This window comes from Ambystoma mexicanum, chromosome 14 (assembly GCF_040938575.1).
Source record: "Ambystoma mexicanum isolate Mex_15411 chromosome 14, UKY_AmexF1_1, whole genome shotgun sequence".
Lineage (NCBI taxonomy): Eukaryota > Metazoa > Chordata > Amphibia > Caudata > Ambystomatidae > Ambystoma > Ambystoma mexicanum.
In genome coordinates this window covers 99,117,987-99,133,646 of record NC_090940.1, presented here as the reverse complement: position 1 = coordinate 99,133,646, position 15,660 = coordinate 99,117,987, and the positions used below count along the sequence as shown (strand labels likewise).

The 15,660-nt window shown below is 48.9% G+C and overlaps 1 protein-coding gene across 4 annotated transcripts in view; it reads right to left on the bottom strand.

The window, feature by feature from the left end:
* SIPA1L1 (signal induced proliferation associated 1 like 1) overlaps positions 1–15,660 on the bottom strand; it is a 1,823,374-nt gene that overhangs the window by 1,270,310 nt on the left and 537,404 nt on the right. The gene's annotated exons all lie outside the window — the stretch shown is intronic.

Below are 15,660 nucleotides of genomic sequence, written 5' to 3'. Positions count from 1 at the left end.
TACAGCCTAGAGAGAACCAGGGCTCTGGAGGAGAGTGAGAAAACGAAGAACACCTCTGAGGAGGTGAAGCTGGTAGCCGGACATAGGGAGGTCTGTCATTTGAGGAGAGAAGGAGAGGGTGGAGTCGAAGAGGACACCAAGGTTTTTTGCCTTGCAGGAAAGCGCTGGTAGCAGGCCCAAGGAGGGCAGCCAGAGTGAACGAGGGAAAGCGGGGGCATTAAGGCAGATCGTTGGAGGCACAACATTCCTGAATCGCAGATACAGAGTCAGGAATGAGCGAGAGGAGAGGAGGCAAAGGGGAGCCTGAAGGATAGCTGAGTGTCATCCGTATAACACTAAAAGTTAGAAGAGAACGTAGATAAGCGGTGGTCCAGAGGTGCCAAGTAAAGGTTGAAGAGCCCGGGAGAGAGGTTAGAGCCCTGGAGAACACTGCATGTGGAGTGAGTGGATGGCAAGAAAGGATCCCAGTTGGACCTGGGAGGGTCGATCAGAGGAAGGTGGTCAACTGGGATTGGGTCTGATCTGTGATGCCCAGGTTGTCATGGAGACAATTGATCAGGATGGCGTGGTTTACTGTCGAAAGGAGATGAAAGGTCAAGGAGGATGAAGACAGAAGGAAGGCTAGAGTCGAGATTGGAGAGCAGGTCTTCACAGGTGTTCAGGAGAGCAGTTTCCATGCTTCCGTTTGATCTAAAGCCAGACTGATTCATGGCTACAACCAGCAGGTTCATTATGGACAGTAAGCGGGGAGGTGGCCAGCTTTTCCAGGTGTTTTCCCAGGAAATTAGTGCTAGAGATCAGGCAGTAGTTTGCCGGAGAGGAAGGCTCGGCAGAAGGCTTCTTGAGGGGTGCACAAGGGAGCGCTTTAGGGCAGAGGGGAAGTTCCAGTGGCAAAAGAGTGAAGGCTGGAGCGAGGGCATCGATGCGGTCCTTGATTCTGGAGGAGCAGGGGAGTACCTGCTTGGACAACACTTTCACATTACCAATAAAAAGGTAATTCGCATCAAAACTTGTGAAATACCTAAGCAAGTTAAGTAATTCAGAAACGTGTGTGAATTGGTCTGGTTTTAATCTCGCTAGGCCAGAATCGTCACTTCTCCCTTCTGGCCATTACATTGAGTAGTAATACTTTACAGCAGCACTTTAAGGTCAGAGGGAGTTCCATATAAAAGCGGATACTACTACTACAGGACCTCCAATGCCACAGGCACTTAATTACACTTACTTCAGAATACTAAATAAAAGGGTCCTTAAACTATGCATCTAGCTTGCCTGTGAACCTTGAGTTTCCTTGTCAGAAACGGTGTCCCCATTAACGCATGTACCACACCACTTAACTTTTTGTGGGTAGGTGTGGATGGCACATGACAAATGGCAAGCAAAGGGGATTGAAAAGGATCTGGGCGGTGTCACAGTCATGAACTTTGGAAACGCCACTAACGTCACAGCGGCCTTCGAAAATGACTTTCTCCAAGCACAGGAATCGAGGGGGGGGCGCTTTAAAATATGGAGAACCAACATCAGGAGTGAAAACAAATTTAGCAGCTACTTAGAAAACAAAAAATGGGTCGGACATTTATGTTCGACACTCCAAAATGACTAATGGGCTGTGAACCAAGAATGCGGGAGAGTGTAGGATCTCTTGGTCATCCCGTCAACAGCGCAGCAAATCATTTCAAAAGGTTTAACAAATCACTCAAGATGTGGCCTTTAACTCTTGCCAAAGGAGAGGTCTGCTGAAACAGCAGTGCTCCGACAGTGCCGCATTGTCCACAAATCAATGCTCCCAGGCAGCCTGAACAGTCCACCCGCCAAACACCACGAACTTGTTTAACCTTCCACAGTAATTAAGCATCCTGGTGCTCTGTTGTTCAGAGCAGTCCGTTTCTAAACAAATTTGCTGTGGCGAACAATGCAAGAAGGAAAAATCCAAAGTGACTTTTTATTTACTTTATTTAGTTTATTACAAAACTTTTAAAAACAGAGAAACAATTTTCCAAGCAAGGGTTCATATTTCCATCCTCGTCTTCTCGTCAATGGATGCATTTCTGCAGAACAATGCCAAAACTACTGGGCCACAGTAATATAAAACGGAAAAAACTATTGCAATGAAACATTAGATAACTGAGGATATGAGGCATCGGCAAACCTTGTGATACGTAATAATAGTGCAACATTTCATAGGCTGAGATACAACTATTGTGCATAGCCATGCAATGCTCCATATCCGCTTACCAGTCCTTTTCGTTCCACAGGATTAGCTGGGAGGAAACGTGAAGGAAACCAGCCCGAATGTGGAGAAGATAAGTTCCTACAGTGCGTTACACTCCCATACTCCTATATGCGGTCTCCTTCCCTACACTAGACAAACATTCTCAAAGCAGTAAGGGGGTTTGAATTCAGACACTGCGCCAAAAGGTTACTGCAAGCAGCTAAACCAAACTGGGCATCACTCTTTGGGCTGACATCCATTCAATAGCGTTTATAGAAATGAAGCAGATGACCAAGTCACTGCCCTGAAGATGACATAAATTGAGGAATGCCAGTCAAGAGCTATTGAGACCACATTTTGACAGACCAAAGGAGCGTGGAGATTCAGGCGGTGCAATGGTTTGAACTACGTGCAATTCCAGGATGCAGGAAGCCACCCAGCATGCAATTGAAGCCATAGAGTGCCGAGTTCCTCTGATTCCCTTAAGCGAAGAAGTTTGCAGGAACCATAAATGATCATCTTGTAAAGGTAGAACTTTGGCAATTTCCTAATGTCAAGGCAATACAACTCCCTGCGTACGAAGACTGAGTGGTAAAAAGTTCTATAAAACTCAAAATATTTGGCAAGCTTAAAGGATGCATTCTCAAAACACTCTTGCCTTCATGAAAAACTGTAAAGATCCTTCAAACTCACCCGAGAGCCACCAGGAAAGCTCGATTTAGTTGATTGACTAGCTCATGGGCAAGGGCTTGCATTGCCTGCAGTTGTGAGATTTTAATCATGGTACAGCAGACTAGTCTCTTCATCCCTCGCAATTCATTAAATTGAATACCAGTAATTGCATATTGCATAGCACCATTATTAAAGCACTTAATGAAGGAATCTAAAAGTGCATTGCAATTTGATATTTTGTTAACCAAAGCAGTTTGTTCACAATGTGGTTATACCAGGACTGGGAATACTACATTTAAATCCCCATCAGGGTGTAGAGCTTTAATAGCAGGAAAAAAAAGGTAAAAACAAATTCTAAATGGCGCAGGAGAAGGCCACAAACCCAGCATTTGTACAAGCACTTAGCATTTTCCAGGGAGAAAGAAATGGTTTAATGCTGGCTTGCAAGAACCAATGGGGGAGTCAAGTAATTTGCCACAGTATTGAGCGCTCATCTGGTTTCATGGCGAAGGCAGCAGAGGAAAGTGATCATTTTCAGATCTCTACTAACTGTCAAATCCTGAACTCTCCACCAATCACAACTCCTCAGTAGAAAGTAATCAACTGGAACCATAGAGGCTCCAACACAGATGCTACCACCTGGTGCATCATGTATCATATGGCCATTTATAATCGCTAACCCATTATCAATTGCAATCTAACTATCCCTTGTCTGCTGAGCTTAAAAAATCCCTAGTGAGACAACTAGGAGGTGCGGACCAAGATGGTTGCCTGAAGCTGAACTCCATTAAGTCGCCACTCTGAACGGTGCCCGAGTGCGTTTGACCACTGCAGTCTGCTTGTTTTAGGAGCCTCAAGACCCTGGCCCAAGTGTGTGCTTAAATAGTTAATTTGGGTAGTGTGAAGATATCGAGGAGTTAGCCAAAGTGGACTGAGGGTGCAGCGAACGTGCAGAGGGGGCGCCCTGTGCACACGGACCCCGGCATACGTGTGATGTGCCAGCCCAGAGGCTAGTGTTGTGGTGGCTGAGATTGGATTGCCCCACTGATGGGCAAGTCGGGCAGTTCAGTGCTTAGTTGAGCGCAAGCAAAGCACAGGCTCTGTGATCAGGTTAGTGACAGGAGGAGGAGCGACGGACTCCAGCCTGGACATAGTCGCTGTGTAGGAAGCTACAGCCTGCCCTCAGCGGACTGACAGCATAGCCCAAGTTCGGTAAGGGGCTGCGGCAGAGGACTGTGGTCAGGACCCAGTTGGGAGTCGGGTGGTGTGGTAGTGGAGGTGCTGGGCCTGCCGCGGATAGGCATAGAGGAGAGCTTGGAGAAGGAACTGAGACTCTAGGTTAAAGCTGTGCCACAAGCAACCCTGGAGCAGGCTGCTGGGGTCAAGAGGTGCCCTGGGAGGACAAAGAAAGAGGTGTTGTGGAAGACATTCTGGTGAGGCAAACCAGTGTTGTGGGCCATCTGGGAAGCCCTCAGAAGTGTGGTGCTGGTGTGCTTGGAATCCCCTGGGGGACAGGTATTGGAGAGAGGTACCCTGAAAGGGTGGGTGGGGGGGTTTGAACGGGGTGATTTAGTCCAGACTGATTCCTTTTGTTTGGGCTGGTTGGATTTTTCAGCGGTATGCTGGAGGGGTCTTATAACAGTTTTGCAGAGACCAGGCAATGGTGAGTAGAAGCAGGGACTCTGTGTGACAGGACGGAGGGGTGAGGTCCCTCTCCGTTGCTACCAAGGACGACATCCAAGGCATTTCACAGGAAATTAAGGTGCTGAGAGGATATTCAGACCTCCATCTTGGACTTAAGAGGCAGAGCGGATTCTCTGGAAAATAGGATGGAGGGCCTAGAGAACAACCAAATTTGTTGAAAATGTGATATGAGGCTAGGTTGTTGTACCTAGAGACCAAAGAGGAAGAAGTCCAGCTGAAACTGGAAGACCTGGAAAACAAGGAGAGGAGGAATAATCTGAGCGTTCTTGGCCTTAAGGAGCAGCAGGGGGGGGGGGGGGACGGCTGTACACGTGGAGAGGAAGGACAAGGGGATCTGGACACCTCCCTGACATACAATATGAGGAGGAAAAGACAGGAGGACAGTCCAGTTTTTACGCTTGCCAGACGGAGAGAGTTCCGACCACTCACAATATGGCTGAATGAAAATTGGATCAGATACTGATGGGCTTATCCATTCACCTTCATTTTGGAGTTATGTGGACTATAGGATCACCACAGGGTTGGAAGCATCACCGGTCCAACATCTTTCTGAGGAAGTGCAGGAGGAGCGGAACCTTGCCCCTCGGGAGGCAGAAAAGACTTGTGGCTCGTCGAGGGGCCTTCCCACAAACAAAGTCTCAGGGGGATGAAAGTTTCAGAGGCTGCTGGTGAGGAGGCAAGATTCTTATGTTATGTTAATCTACCTCAAACTTAAGCCCTGGCTCCTCCATCCTTTGCCCAGCCGGTGGCCTCACAGCCCCATTGGCACATCCAGGACCGGCCTTGGTAGAAGAGTCTGGCCCCCAGTAACAGCTACCATGCTGCGTCGTATGCCCCACCTGTGCATACTGGTACCATCTGTTTTAGCACCATATATGGAATATAAAAGTTGTTTTCCCCTGTGCTGCTTTTATCTCTATTACAACAGAACCTACTCCACTCGAAGTAACATCCAGGCTTATGTGTAATTCAACGTGGTCAGTTATAGCAATATGTCTGTAACGTGATGGAAAGTACCACCTACAATTAGGAAACTGTCACAACATATTAGTGATATGCCTTTATAAGCTGCACTCTGGGGCAAGAACCCTGGTGCTCCGTTTGACAAATGCTGCCACCTGCTATACTGCGCTGACCTTAATCTTAGGGGACCATTCAGTGTATGCTGTTTATTTTCCATCTAATATTCTATCTAATAAGAAACTTGTTTTATTCATCAGTCCTGGATGCTTGTCTACTTATTACTGCAGGATTCCTCACAAGAATCAGAAGGTCTGCTGCTACTTTAGAAGGTGCTGTGACTCGGCTTCGAACCAAGATTGCCACTTGCTGTTGTATGGCATTTTTTTAATTGCACCTTCCCAACAAAGACCCATCAGTTTAATTGTCCGCCTATTGCCAAGCATGGAAAACGCCATGCCACGACTTCCTCTTTCTTCGCAGATGGACTTGTGGCAGGGATTTTCAAAACCCAAGCTCAGACACGGCTTCGAGAGTTCACCCGTGCACTGCCAAAGCCTTACCACAACTTCCTCTTTCTCGTCAAACAAGCGTGTGGCTGGCTTTAAGGGACTTTCATATCTGGCGTGGCTACAAAAAAAAATCTGTCCCTTTCAACCCCTTCACTTTTTTACCTCGTCCAACAAACATCCTTGCTGTATTTGTACGTGTATATCTATTAACTACTAAAGTGGGGATTCCTGCTAAATAAACCTAGCCTGGAGTTAGTAAAGTGATTACAGTTTTAGCTTTGGTGATCGCAGGATGTTCCACTCGTCTGATATCTTTACTTTATATTCCATATCTTTGCTTGTTTTATCTCCCCTTGCGTACCAACCCCACTAGTTTGTCTTTTGCCACTTTCCCAGAGAGTGAATACCAATCTCTGATTGGTTGTTTGTCCCACACCAACTCTTGGGTTGCATCATTTGCAGCCCCATCTCCCACCTGTATCTCCCTGCTCTATTTTTCTGGACTTCAGCATGTGCTCCGATTCATCTAAATCAGCCACACCCACCATAGGAACGAATGCCTTTTTATGTATTCGAATTATGGAGCTTTTATTTGTAGCTATCTCGCCAATTGGCATTTTTAAACAGTTTCAGAAATCAGGTCAATGGCCAACCACTGGCTCGTTTGATTTTCACCATCTAGTTGCCCTATGCACTGCTTTCGAACAGAGAAAATCCAAAATTACAATGGGGTGCATACTTTGCATGGTACCAGGAGGCCAGTAAGCACATTAGAGATTTGCAGAACAGATCCCTCAAGTATACTCAAGCAAAATTAGAAAATAAATTGGAATAATACAAGCATTCAAAGGTAGCGGGCACAAATCCTCCAATCACACAGGTCTCTACCCTAGCATTGCAACCGACATTGCAAAAGGCACCGACCAAGAGGTCCCTAGTGCACCACCCATAGATTTTCTAGATGAACTCTCGCCATATTCACCACCACTAGGGGTTGTTACACTGCCACCACCTCCTTCCCCAAAGTACACTTCCCCTAACAAACCCCCTCCACCAGCCAACCCACCACCCTGCCACCTCCCTGCGCAACATCAGCCTCAACAGTGACGCCGCAAGACGTCATGTCAACCGTGCCGCCACCTGTTCCTCCACCAACCCCCCCCCCCCTGCACAGCCTCCTCCATCCCAATACTCGCTGCATTGGCTTTGTTCTGCAGCCAGTAAAACACCACCCTAATTGACATCCACTCCCCTCCCAGCGGTGCGTGCCAACGCCACATCCGACCCGCAGGCCTACCGGCGCATGTCTGACTCCATTTACCAAAAATAGCTCACTGAACTCATGATATATGGCATTTATAACACCTATACACAAGTGTTTCAAATATCGAATTTTCCCCAGGCCAGTACAGATATCTCACAAGACCTTCAATTGTTGCATGCTAACTTTACAGAATCCCCCCCCCCCCCCAATCGCTTGCTTCGTCGCCCCTCCCTGCTACTGCCGATGTGGACAGTGCCAGCACTGCCATCATGCCCATCCACATAGACGGTGTGAGAAACCAGAGGGTATCCTCACACCTATTCCCCTTGGATCCTCTTCTCAGGTGGCAAGGGGAAGGCCATCGTTATTGGATCTTGACCCCGGGGTTGGAGACGCAAGGGAGGATCATCTGGGTGGAGGATCCTTGGGGATTGGGGAGAGGGTATCAACACACGAGACATGGTATTCCCCCCTTTACCTTATGAGAGCCAACCTAACCCTCCCCTAGCTTTTATGGGCTTTTATGGGCTTTTGCAGAGCATCCCCCTCATTCAACCTACTGTGGTACTCAGACGAAGAGGCGACTAGGAACAATGAACACTCCTAATTCATTTCACCACTCAAATACTGAGACAGAGTGGTCTAAAGGTCAGGCATGTCCCAAGTTCTCCTCTAATTGCAACTAGAAAATTACAATTTATTTCAGTTCATAGGCCTTATTTCAAGAAAGTCAAAAAAGCAATGCATGAATACAAAAAACATTTAAAATCAGAAATTCACAAGTTCATCAAAAATACAGGCCAATACAAAAGAGAATTGATTTCACAACCTCACTGCACTAAAAATTAGGCAGTTACCTCTAAAAGGGGCTATATGCAGGCTCTTTTAGATTGTTTAGGTGAACTCTCCATGCCCACTTTAAGTAACTACTGCTTGCAAAGACAGCAAGAACATCAGCAGAATCCAAGCACATAGCCATGGCTTCAGGAATTGGCCTACAGCCACTGTTTCCAAAAAGCAGCTTCAACAAGAGTTTCCTCAGTGTCTTGGTCCCAGGGAAAATCAAAACAATGTTGCAGGTCTTCAACAGGTTCATTCCACAAAATGCATTTTGAGGAGACTTCCCTATTCCACTTATGTAAGAGTGCAGCAGTGGGCAAGATCCCAATGCGAAACTTTAAGAATAAGGCTTTTTCCTTACCATTTAGAAACTCACAACTGCAACCTGTCAGCGGTTGCAGGTGTAAAAGAAGGGAGGAGACCAGCAGCAAATAGACCAGCAGGGAATCCTGATTGCGAGGAGGCAGCTCTGGTGGGTCCTGCAGGAGAGCCAGGACGCTGGCAGACGACCCCAAGGAACTATGGAACCCAGGGTCAGGTGGGCCGCAAGAAGACCACAGTTGTGGGACCCTCCAAAGTCAGAGATATGCAGCCAGAGCTGCGGGCAAGGAAAAGGAAGCAGTGACTGACAGCGTCCGTGGAAAAGAAGCAAAGCTGCCAGCGAGAACGGGAGTGTGTGAACTGGGCTCGCAGGTGAAAGAAAGCCAGCCAGAGGAGACAAAAAGCAAAAGTACAGCTACCTGTAGGGAACGTCTGGAGCCGTTGAGTGAAAAAGGGAAAGTCGCTCGAACCAGGGCACTCCTTGGGGCTGTGGGAAAGCAAGGCGAATGCCAAATGAATGAAGCAGCATGCGCACTATGAAACAAACCCAAAGCCACGGGTTCAGGTTAGAAGCAAATTAAGGACAATACAAGATGAACGTGACAAAGTTAATGCAAGCGGCAAAGTAAGCAATCGCAAATATTGAATACCGAACTGAATTAGAACTTTTTGGCACAGCTACAATCTGATGACAAGTGAATGTGAAATTCAAATATTGCCCAATTGAAAGCAAAGTACGAAACAAGAAAGCAAGTATGAAAGATTGCGAGAGAGCATGACAACAAGGTGGTGAAGAAGCAGAACTACCACCAACTGAAATATATGACTAGGCCAAAGAATGGCAAAGGATATATGATACATTATGACAAGACCAAGAGGCTGATAGGAAGTCAAATGAGTGTGACTAGTCACACAGGGGGAGATAGAGAAAAACCTGTGTGGGCTAGAAAACCTAGGGTTCCTGGTTATGTGACCTGAAATAGGTGGACCATGTGGTCCGACAACTGCGCCTAGACCAGGAAACCCTCAACTGGGAAAGCTAAAGCCATAGCTGAAGTGAACTAAGAAGAAGTAATCTGCTTGAACTGTTGATCCAATGCAGGACAGGTGTAAAATTGCTCTGGAGTGGTTGACGGATCTGGGTTTTTTGACCGTGACAAAATTGTTTGCGGAGGAATTGACCGTAGTCAATTTCACTGTGAATACAATTTTACTGTGGCCAACCTCACCAAATCTAAGTCCCCTCCACTGCCTCAATAACGCCCACCCATGTCCTCTGCTTACCTGTTCTCCGTCCGCTGCCTCTCCTGCCCCTGCGGCGTCAGTTCCGTCCCTCCAACACGGGTCGGATCAGACACCACAGGGTCCCTTTTTTTTCATCCCAGCCTCCATTCTTCAGGAAGCAGGGGACGTTCCCACAACCCCAGCCCCACCCTCCGCAGCCAAAAATACTTGACATGGGGAGCAGGGGACACACACGCAACCCATGTTCAGTACTTTTTACCTAACTTGGCCGAATCAAAATCGAAAGATACTGACCGAATTCGGTCAAATGTACCATTTGATCAATAATATTCAATAAAATTGGGTAATACCGTTTTGAGCATTGAAATATTGAGAATGGGTGCAAATTGACTTTCTTGAACTTGGGGGGAAGGGAAACCCAAGGATTTGTGGAACTGTAACTTGAGAAAGGTAATCCTGAGACTTTTGTGGAACTTACTTGACATTGGGGAAGGGGAGCTGAAAAGTCAGGAGCTGGAACAACTCAGAACTTTATTTCAGTCACTCTTTCTGTTATTGCTGACATCCCTACACAATGTTCAGCTTTAGTTGTGAGGGCAAGGATAGGTTTTGGACACAGACTTCAAACTAGACTTTCGTTAGTTTCTTTAAGGTAGGTAAATCTCACCTTAGTATAGGGCAAGTTAGGCCTTCATCGATCCTGACATTTGATTTAATAAAGCGATTCTGTTGGAACTTTGAATCTGATGTCTTGCTTCATGATGCCTTCACACCGGCCACAGATCACGCCGCATTGCCAATGAATGTACACACACCATGGCGTTCAACTGACTTAAACCATATGGCGCAACAGTTTCCCTCCTTACCCAACAACTTCACCGCCTTTCACAATATATGCAGACCATAATGTACCCAATAATGCACATCTTCAGCGCCACGGCGCAGTTTGTAAATATGTCTCGTTTTTTGTTAGTATGAATTAAAGTTTTGTTTCGATATTCCTGTATCTAAAGGTGTTTTCTCTTGAGCTAGCAACTGCCTAGCTCCGCTGCCAAATTGTGACCCCTATGTCACGCCCTTGGTTAGGGTAGCTTTGACTCATTCTTGCTCTTACTGTACTTCCTACCTACCCTCTTGAGTCAAGCCCCCTTCAAAAAAGAGGTTCTGCCCATTTACTTCGACCTCTGATGTCATACAATGTGATTAGCACAATTACGTATGTGCCCGGGTGTGGAGGGAGAGCTCTAAAATTTAGAATGGGTACCTCTGTACCTGAAAGATCTATTAAAAATGCTCACCAAAACTAGTGCTTCATGGTACTTATTCTCCCGTGCAAACATATACACAGAAATTGAAAGAAAAGGTGATGGGCGAGGGAGGATGTGCAACATATAGCAGGCATTTTGTTATAGAGCAGAAACTATATTCTTTTTAATATGTCGCAATACAATAAAATCAAACTTTGTGAGCCAATGTCGCAAGTGAGCAAAGCCTCAAGTATTTTTCGTAAAGGCTCCCAAAACCACATTTTGCCAAGAGTACCGACAAAGGGCTATTGCTTTTCAGATACACTTCCTTGTCATCAAGTGCCCGTTTGCCAGAACCAAACTGCACTAGGACATCTCTCATGGCAATCCCCCCCACACTGCCTCCCCCCAACCAATCGCATCAGAGAGAGCCAACAACCATACTCTTTGAAGGTCGCCGCAGCGTGTTCTAAAACTAAAGCCATTTAGGACCCTGCAGGCCTTACAACAGTCAGCACCGTCCTGCCAAAAGTGTCACATACCAACACAGAATGGCCTAAAGCGTGCAGACAAAGGTCGCCAACATCCAAGCAACATCCTTGGCATTTCATTTACACCAGCAAGCAGGGACTAAAACCTGTCTGTTTGGGCCCACAGATTTCAGGTTGGCAAGGCTGTGGTCTTTCTTTTACTGAAAGGGCTGACATGTTCAAAACAGTAGCTAAACGCAACTATGTTCCCCTTGCCACTGCCACACTTCTACTTGTATACATTCCCCCCAAACTATTTGGCGGCCCCCAGGTACCTCCAGGCCAATCTTCAAACCCACTGGCAATGTCTCATGTTCCCTGGGGCAGATGCGCAAAACAGCTGGAAACAGCCAAACACATGAAAACATGAAACCTGCATGCAGAAACGGACCTTTCACACCTTATTCAGGAAACATATACCCCCCTGACACGTTAACATTCTCAGACACAGAAACGGCCATACAGACCTCACACTAAAAACAACCCCTTTTGTTTAATCAGGGAATTAGGTTTACGACCTATAAAAGGTGAAGTCTACGAAAACTGAAATGCCAACAGGAAAGTCAAAATATCGTGCCCAAACATATTTCCCTTATACAAAGCCCATTCAACCACAAGTTAAAACTTTAAGTCCGAACACTACAATTATTGTAGACTTCAAATAGTTAAGGAGCGCCCACACCACCCGTCCTTCCCCGACACTACCAAAATTCCAACCCATTACCTCGAAGTTGCGTCCATATCTGCGCAGCAGGCGCACAATGCACTGTACCACTACCCCACCTGCCTCACGCTCGATTGCTTGCCAGCTTGGATCACGCTATTGCAGTCAAGATAAATGTATGCATGCATATGCCATTGTTTGACAGGGCAGCACCGAGCACCTCTAGTCCCACCATTTCATCCTATAAGGAACAAGTTACTTACCTGTAACTGTTGTTCTCCAGCATGGGTCTGGCATGGATTCACATGCTCATGAATATTCCCCATCGTCAGGCTGGGAATCCTCGGTAAAGAAAAAACCATTATCAGTTTCGTTTCTGATCTGTCTTTCGTAGTAGTAACCAATCACTGGTCTCTGCGTCATACTGACCACAGCCAATGACTGCCCTCTACCTAAGCACCGCCTCTGACAGGCATCTTCAGATTTGGAAGCACGTGAAGTGGCAGTATGACCAAGTGAAGAGCCGCAGAGGGGTAGGCGGGAGGGTTCGCATGTGAATCCATGCCAGACCCATGCTGGAGAACAACAGTTACAGGCAAGTAACTTGTTCCTTCACCAGCATGGGGTCTGGCATGGATTCACATGCTCATGAATAAAGAATACATAGCAGTACACACATGCACAACCACGGGAGGTGGCAAAGGCTCAACGTTAAGCATTACATCAAACTCAACATTAAGCATCTTACCTCCTCACCAGGCTCACCTCAGGCGAACAGGTTGCGCAGCACTGCTTGGCCGACCCTGGACTCCTCCCTGGAATCCCGATCGACGCAGTAGAATTTCGTGAAGGTGTGCGTCGACCTCCACGTAGCAGCCCTACATATGTCCAGCAGGGGCACACCAGAAAGGAACGCCGTGGTAGCTGCGATCGCTCTGGTGGAATGGGCTCTCGGACGGCCGGGCAGCGGTCGGTTTGCCAACCGATTACAGTACATGATACAGCCGGAGAGCCATCTGGAAATGGAAGCCTTCGAGAGAGCCTTCCCCCGATTGACAGGTCCAAAGTTCACAAAGAGTTGTGACGTCTTCCGAAAACACTTCGTGCGGTCCACGTAGAACTTCAGCGCTCTAGCCACATCCAGCGAGTGCAAAGTCCTCTCAGCCGGCGACGAAGGCGACGGGAAGAACACAGGCAACACCAAGGGTTTGTTGAGATGGAAGTCCGACGGTACCTTGGGCATGAAGGAGGGGTGGTCCTGAGCACTACCCTCGTGTCGTGAAAAGTCAAGTACGGGACCTTGCAGGAAAGGGCCTGGATCTCTCCCACCCGTCGTGCGGAGGTGATGGCCACAAGAAACGCTGTTTTCCACGACAGAAACTTCAACGGGGCCGAGTGCAGAGGCTCGAACGGAGGTCCCATGAGCTTGGTCAGCACCACGTTGAGCTCCCACGCCGGGGCCGGAGCCTTCACCGGCGGGAACGATCTGAACAGTCCCTTCATGAACTCTTTCACCAGACGAGACCACAAGGACGTCCGCCCCGTGGTTCTGGTGTATCGGGAGATCGCAGCAAGATGAATCTTGATGGACGCGTGTGCCAGTCCAGCTTTGGCCAGCGTCAGCAGGTACGGCAGTACCTGGGGAGCCGTAATCCGTAGAGGGTTAATCTTCTGTGCGTGGCACCAGACAGAGAACCTCTTCCATTTGTGTCCGTAGCATTTAAGAGTCGAGGACGCCCTGGCCTTTGCAAGAACCTCTCTGCAGTCGGCCGGTATGTCGTATCCTCCAAACGCTAGCGCTGCAGGAGCCAGGCCTGCAAGTTCAGCGATTTCGGGTCGTGGTGGAGGATGGCGCCTCCTTCCCTGGAGAGTAGATCCGCGTCCACCGGCAGCTTGATTGGCGGGGACGTTGACAAGTCCAGAAGGTCCGGGAACCATATCTGCCTCGGCCACGCAGGTGCGACGAGGATCATCCTGCACCGTGACCTCTTGAGCTGGTTGACGAGCCGGATTAGCAGTGGCAAAGGAGGGAACGCGTAGAGGAACAGGCCCTCCCAGGGGAACAAGAAAGCATCGCCCATGCTCCTCGCCTGGGGAAACCTGCTGGCGAACCTCCGGCACTTGGAGTTCGTCGCCGTCGCGAACAGGTCGATCTGGGGTGTGCCCCACCGTCGGAAGAGGCGATCCACTAGATCCTGCCGTAGTTCCCACTCGTGGCACGAGCGCAGCTCCCTGCTGAGTGAGTCGGCGATGGTGTTTTTTATCCCTGCCAGATGAAACGGCACCAGAAACATCCTTTGGGCGACGGCCCAATGCCACAGGTCCTGCGCCTCCTTGGACAGTGCTGGGGACCTGGTTCCGCCCTGTTTCCTGATGTAAAACATGGTGGTGGTGTTGTCGGTGAAGATCCTCACCACCTTGCCCTTGAGGGATGGAAGGAAGGACCTGAGGGCCCAGAACACTGCACGGAGCTCCAGGACGTTGATATGGAGGGACTTCTCCGTCGGGAGCCAAAGGCCTCTCGCGTGTAGATTTTCTGTGTGCGCTCCCCACCCTTCCAGGGAGGCATCCGTGGTCACTGTCTCCTGGTGGTCTGGGGTCTGGAAGTCCATGCCCGCCGTCAGATGCGCGCGGGTGCCCCACCACCAGACCGCGCGGCGGAAACTCTCGTCGAGTGTGATCTCTCCTCGAAGCCGCCTGTCGTTTGGATCCAGCGCGCGTCCAGGAACTCCTGCAACGGGCGCATCCGGAGCCTGCACATGGGAATGAGGTAGATGCAAGAAGACATCATTCCGAGGAGGGACTTGATGGACCTCACATTGGCCGCGTCGGAAGCCAACATCCGCTGTACCTTGCCCAGGATGGACCTGGTCCTTTCCTCCGACGGGGAGGCCAGAAGGGACACTGTCGAGCTTCGCTCCCAGAAACAGTGCGTTTTGCGTGGGTACCAGGTGGGACTTGGCGTAGTTCACGGAGAATCCCAGGTCCGTGAGAAGTTGGACGGTCCTTGCCGTGTGCTCCACGGCGAGCTCCCTCGTCTTGGCCCGGATGAGCCAGTCGTCCAGGTAGGGGTAGACGTGGATCCCCTCGCGGCGCAGCTGCGCCTCCACCGGTGCAAGGCACTTGGTGAATACCCTGGGTGCCGACCGTAGTCCGAAGGGGAGGGCTTTGAACTGGTAGTGACGCCCTTGGAACACAAACCTGAGGAATTTTCGGTGCCCCTTTAGGATGGGAATATGGAAGTAGGCATCCTCCAAATCCAACGACGACAGGAAGTCTCCTTCCTCCAGATGACCCAGGACGTGCTGGAGGGTGACCATCCGGAACTTCTGCGCCTTGATGAATTTGTTCAGACGTCGCAGGTCTAGGATGGGGCGCCATCCTCCCGTCGTCTTCTTCACAAGGAAGTATCTTGAGTAAACTCTGGAGCCCCGAAGCCTCTTTGGGACGAGTTCGATGGCGCCCTTCCTGAGCATCGCCCTTACCTCC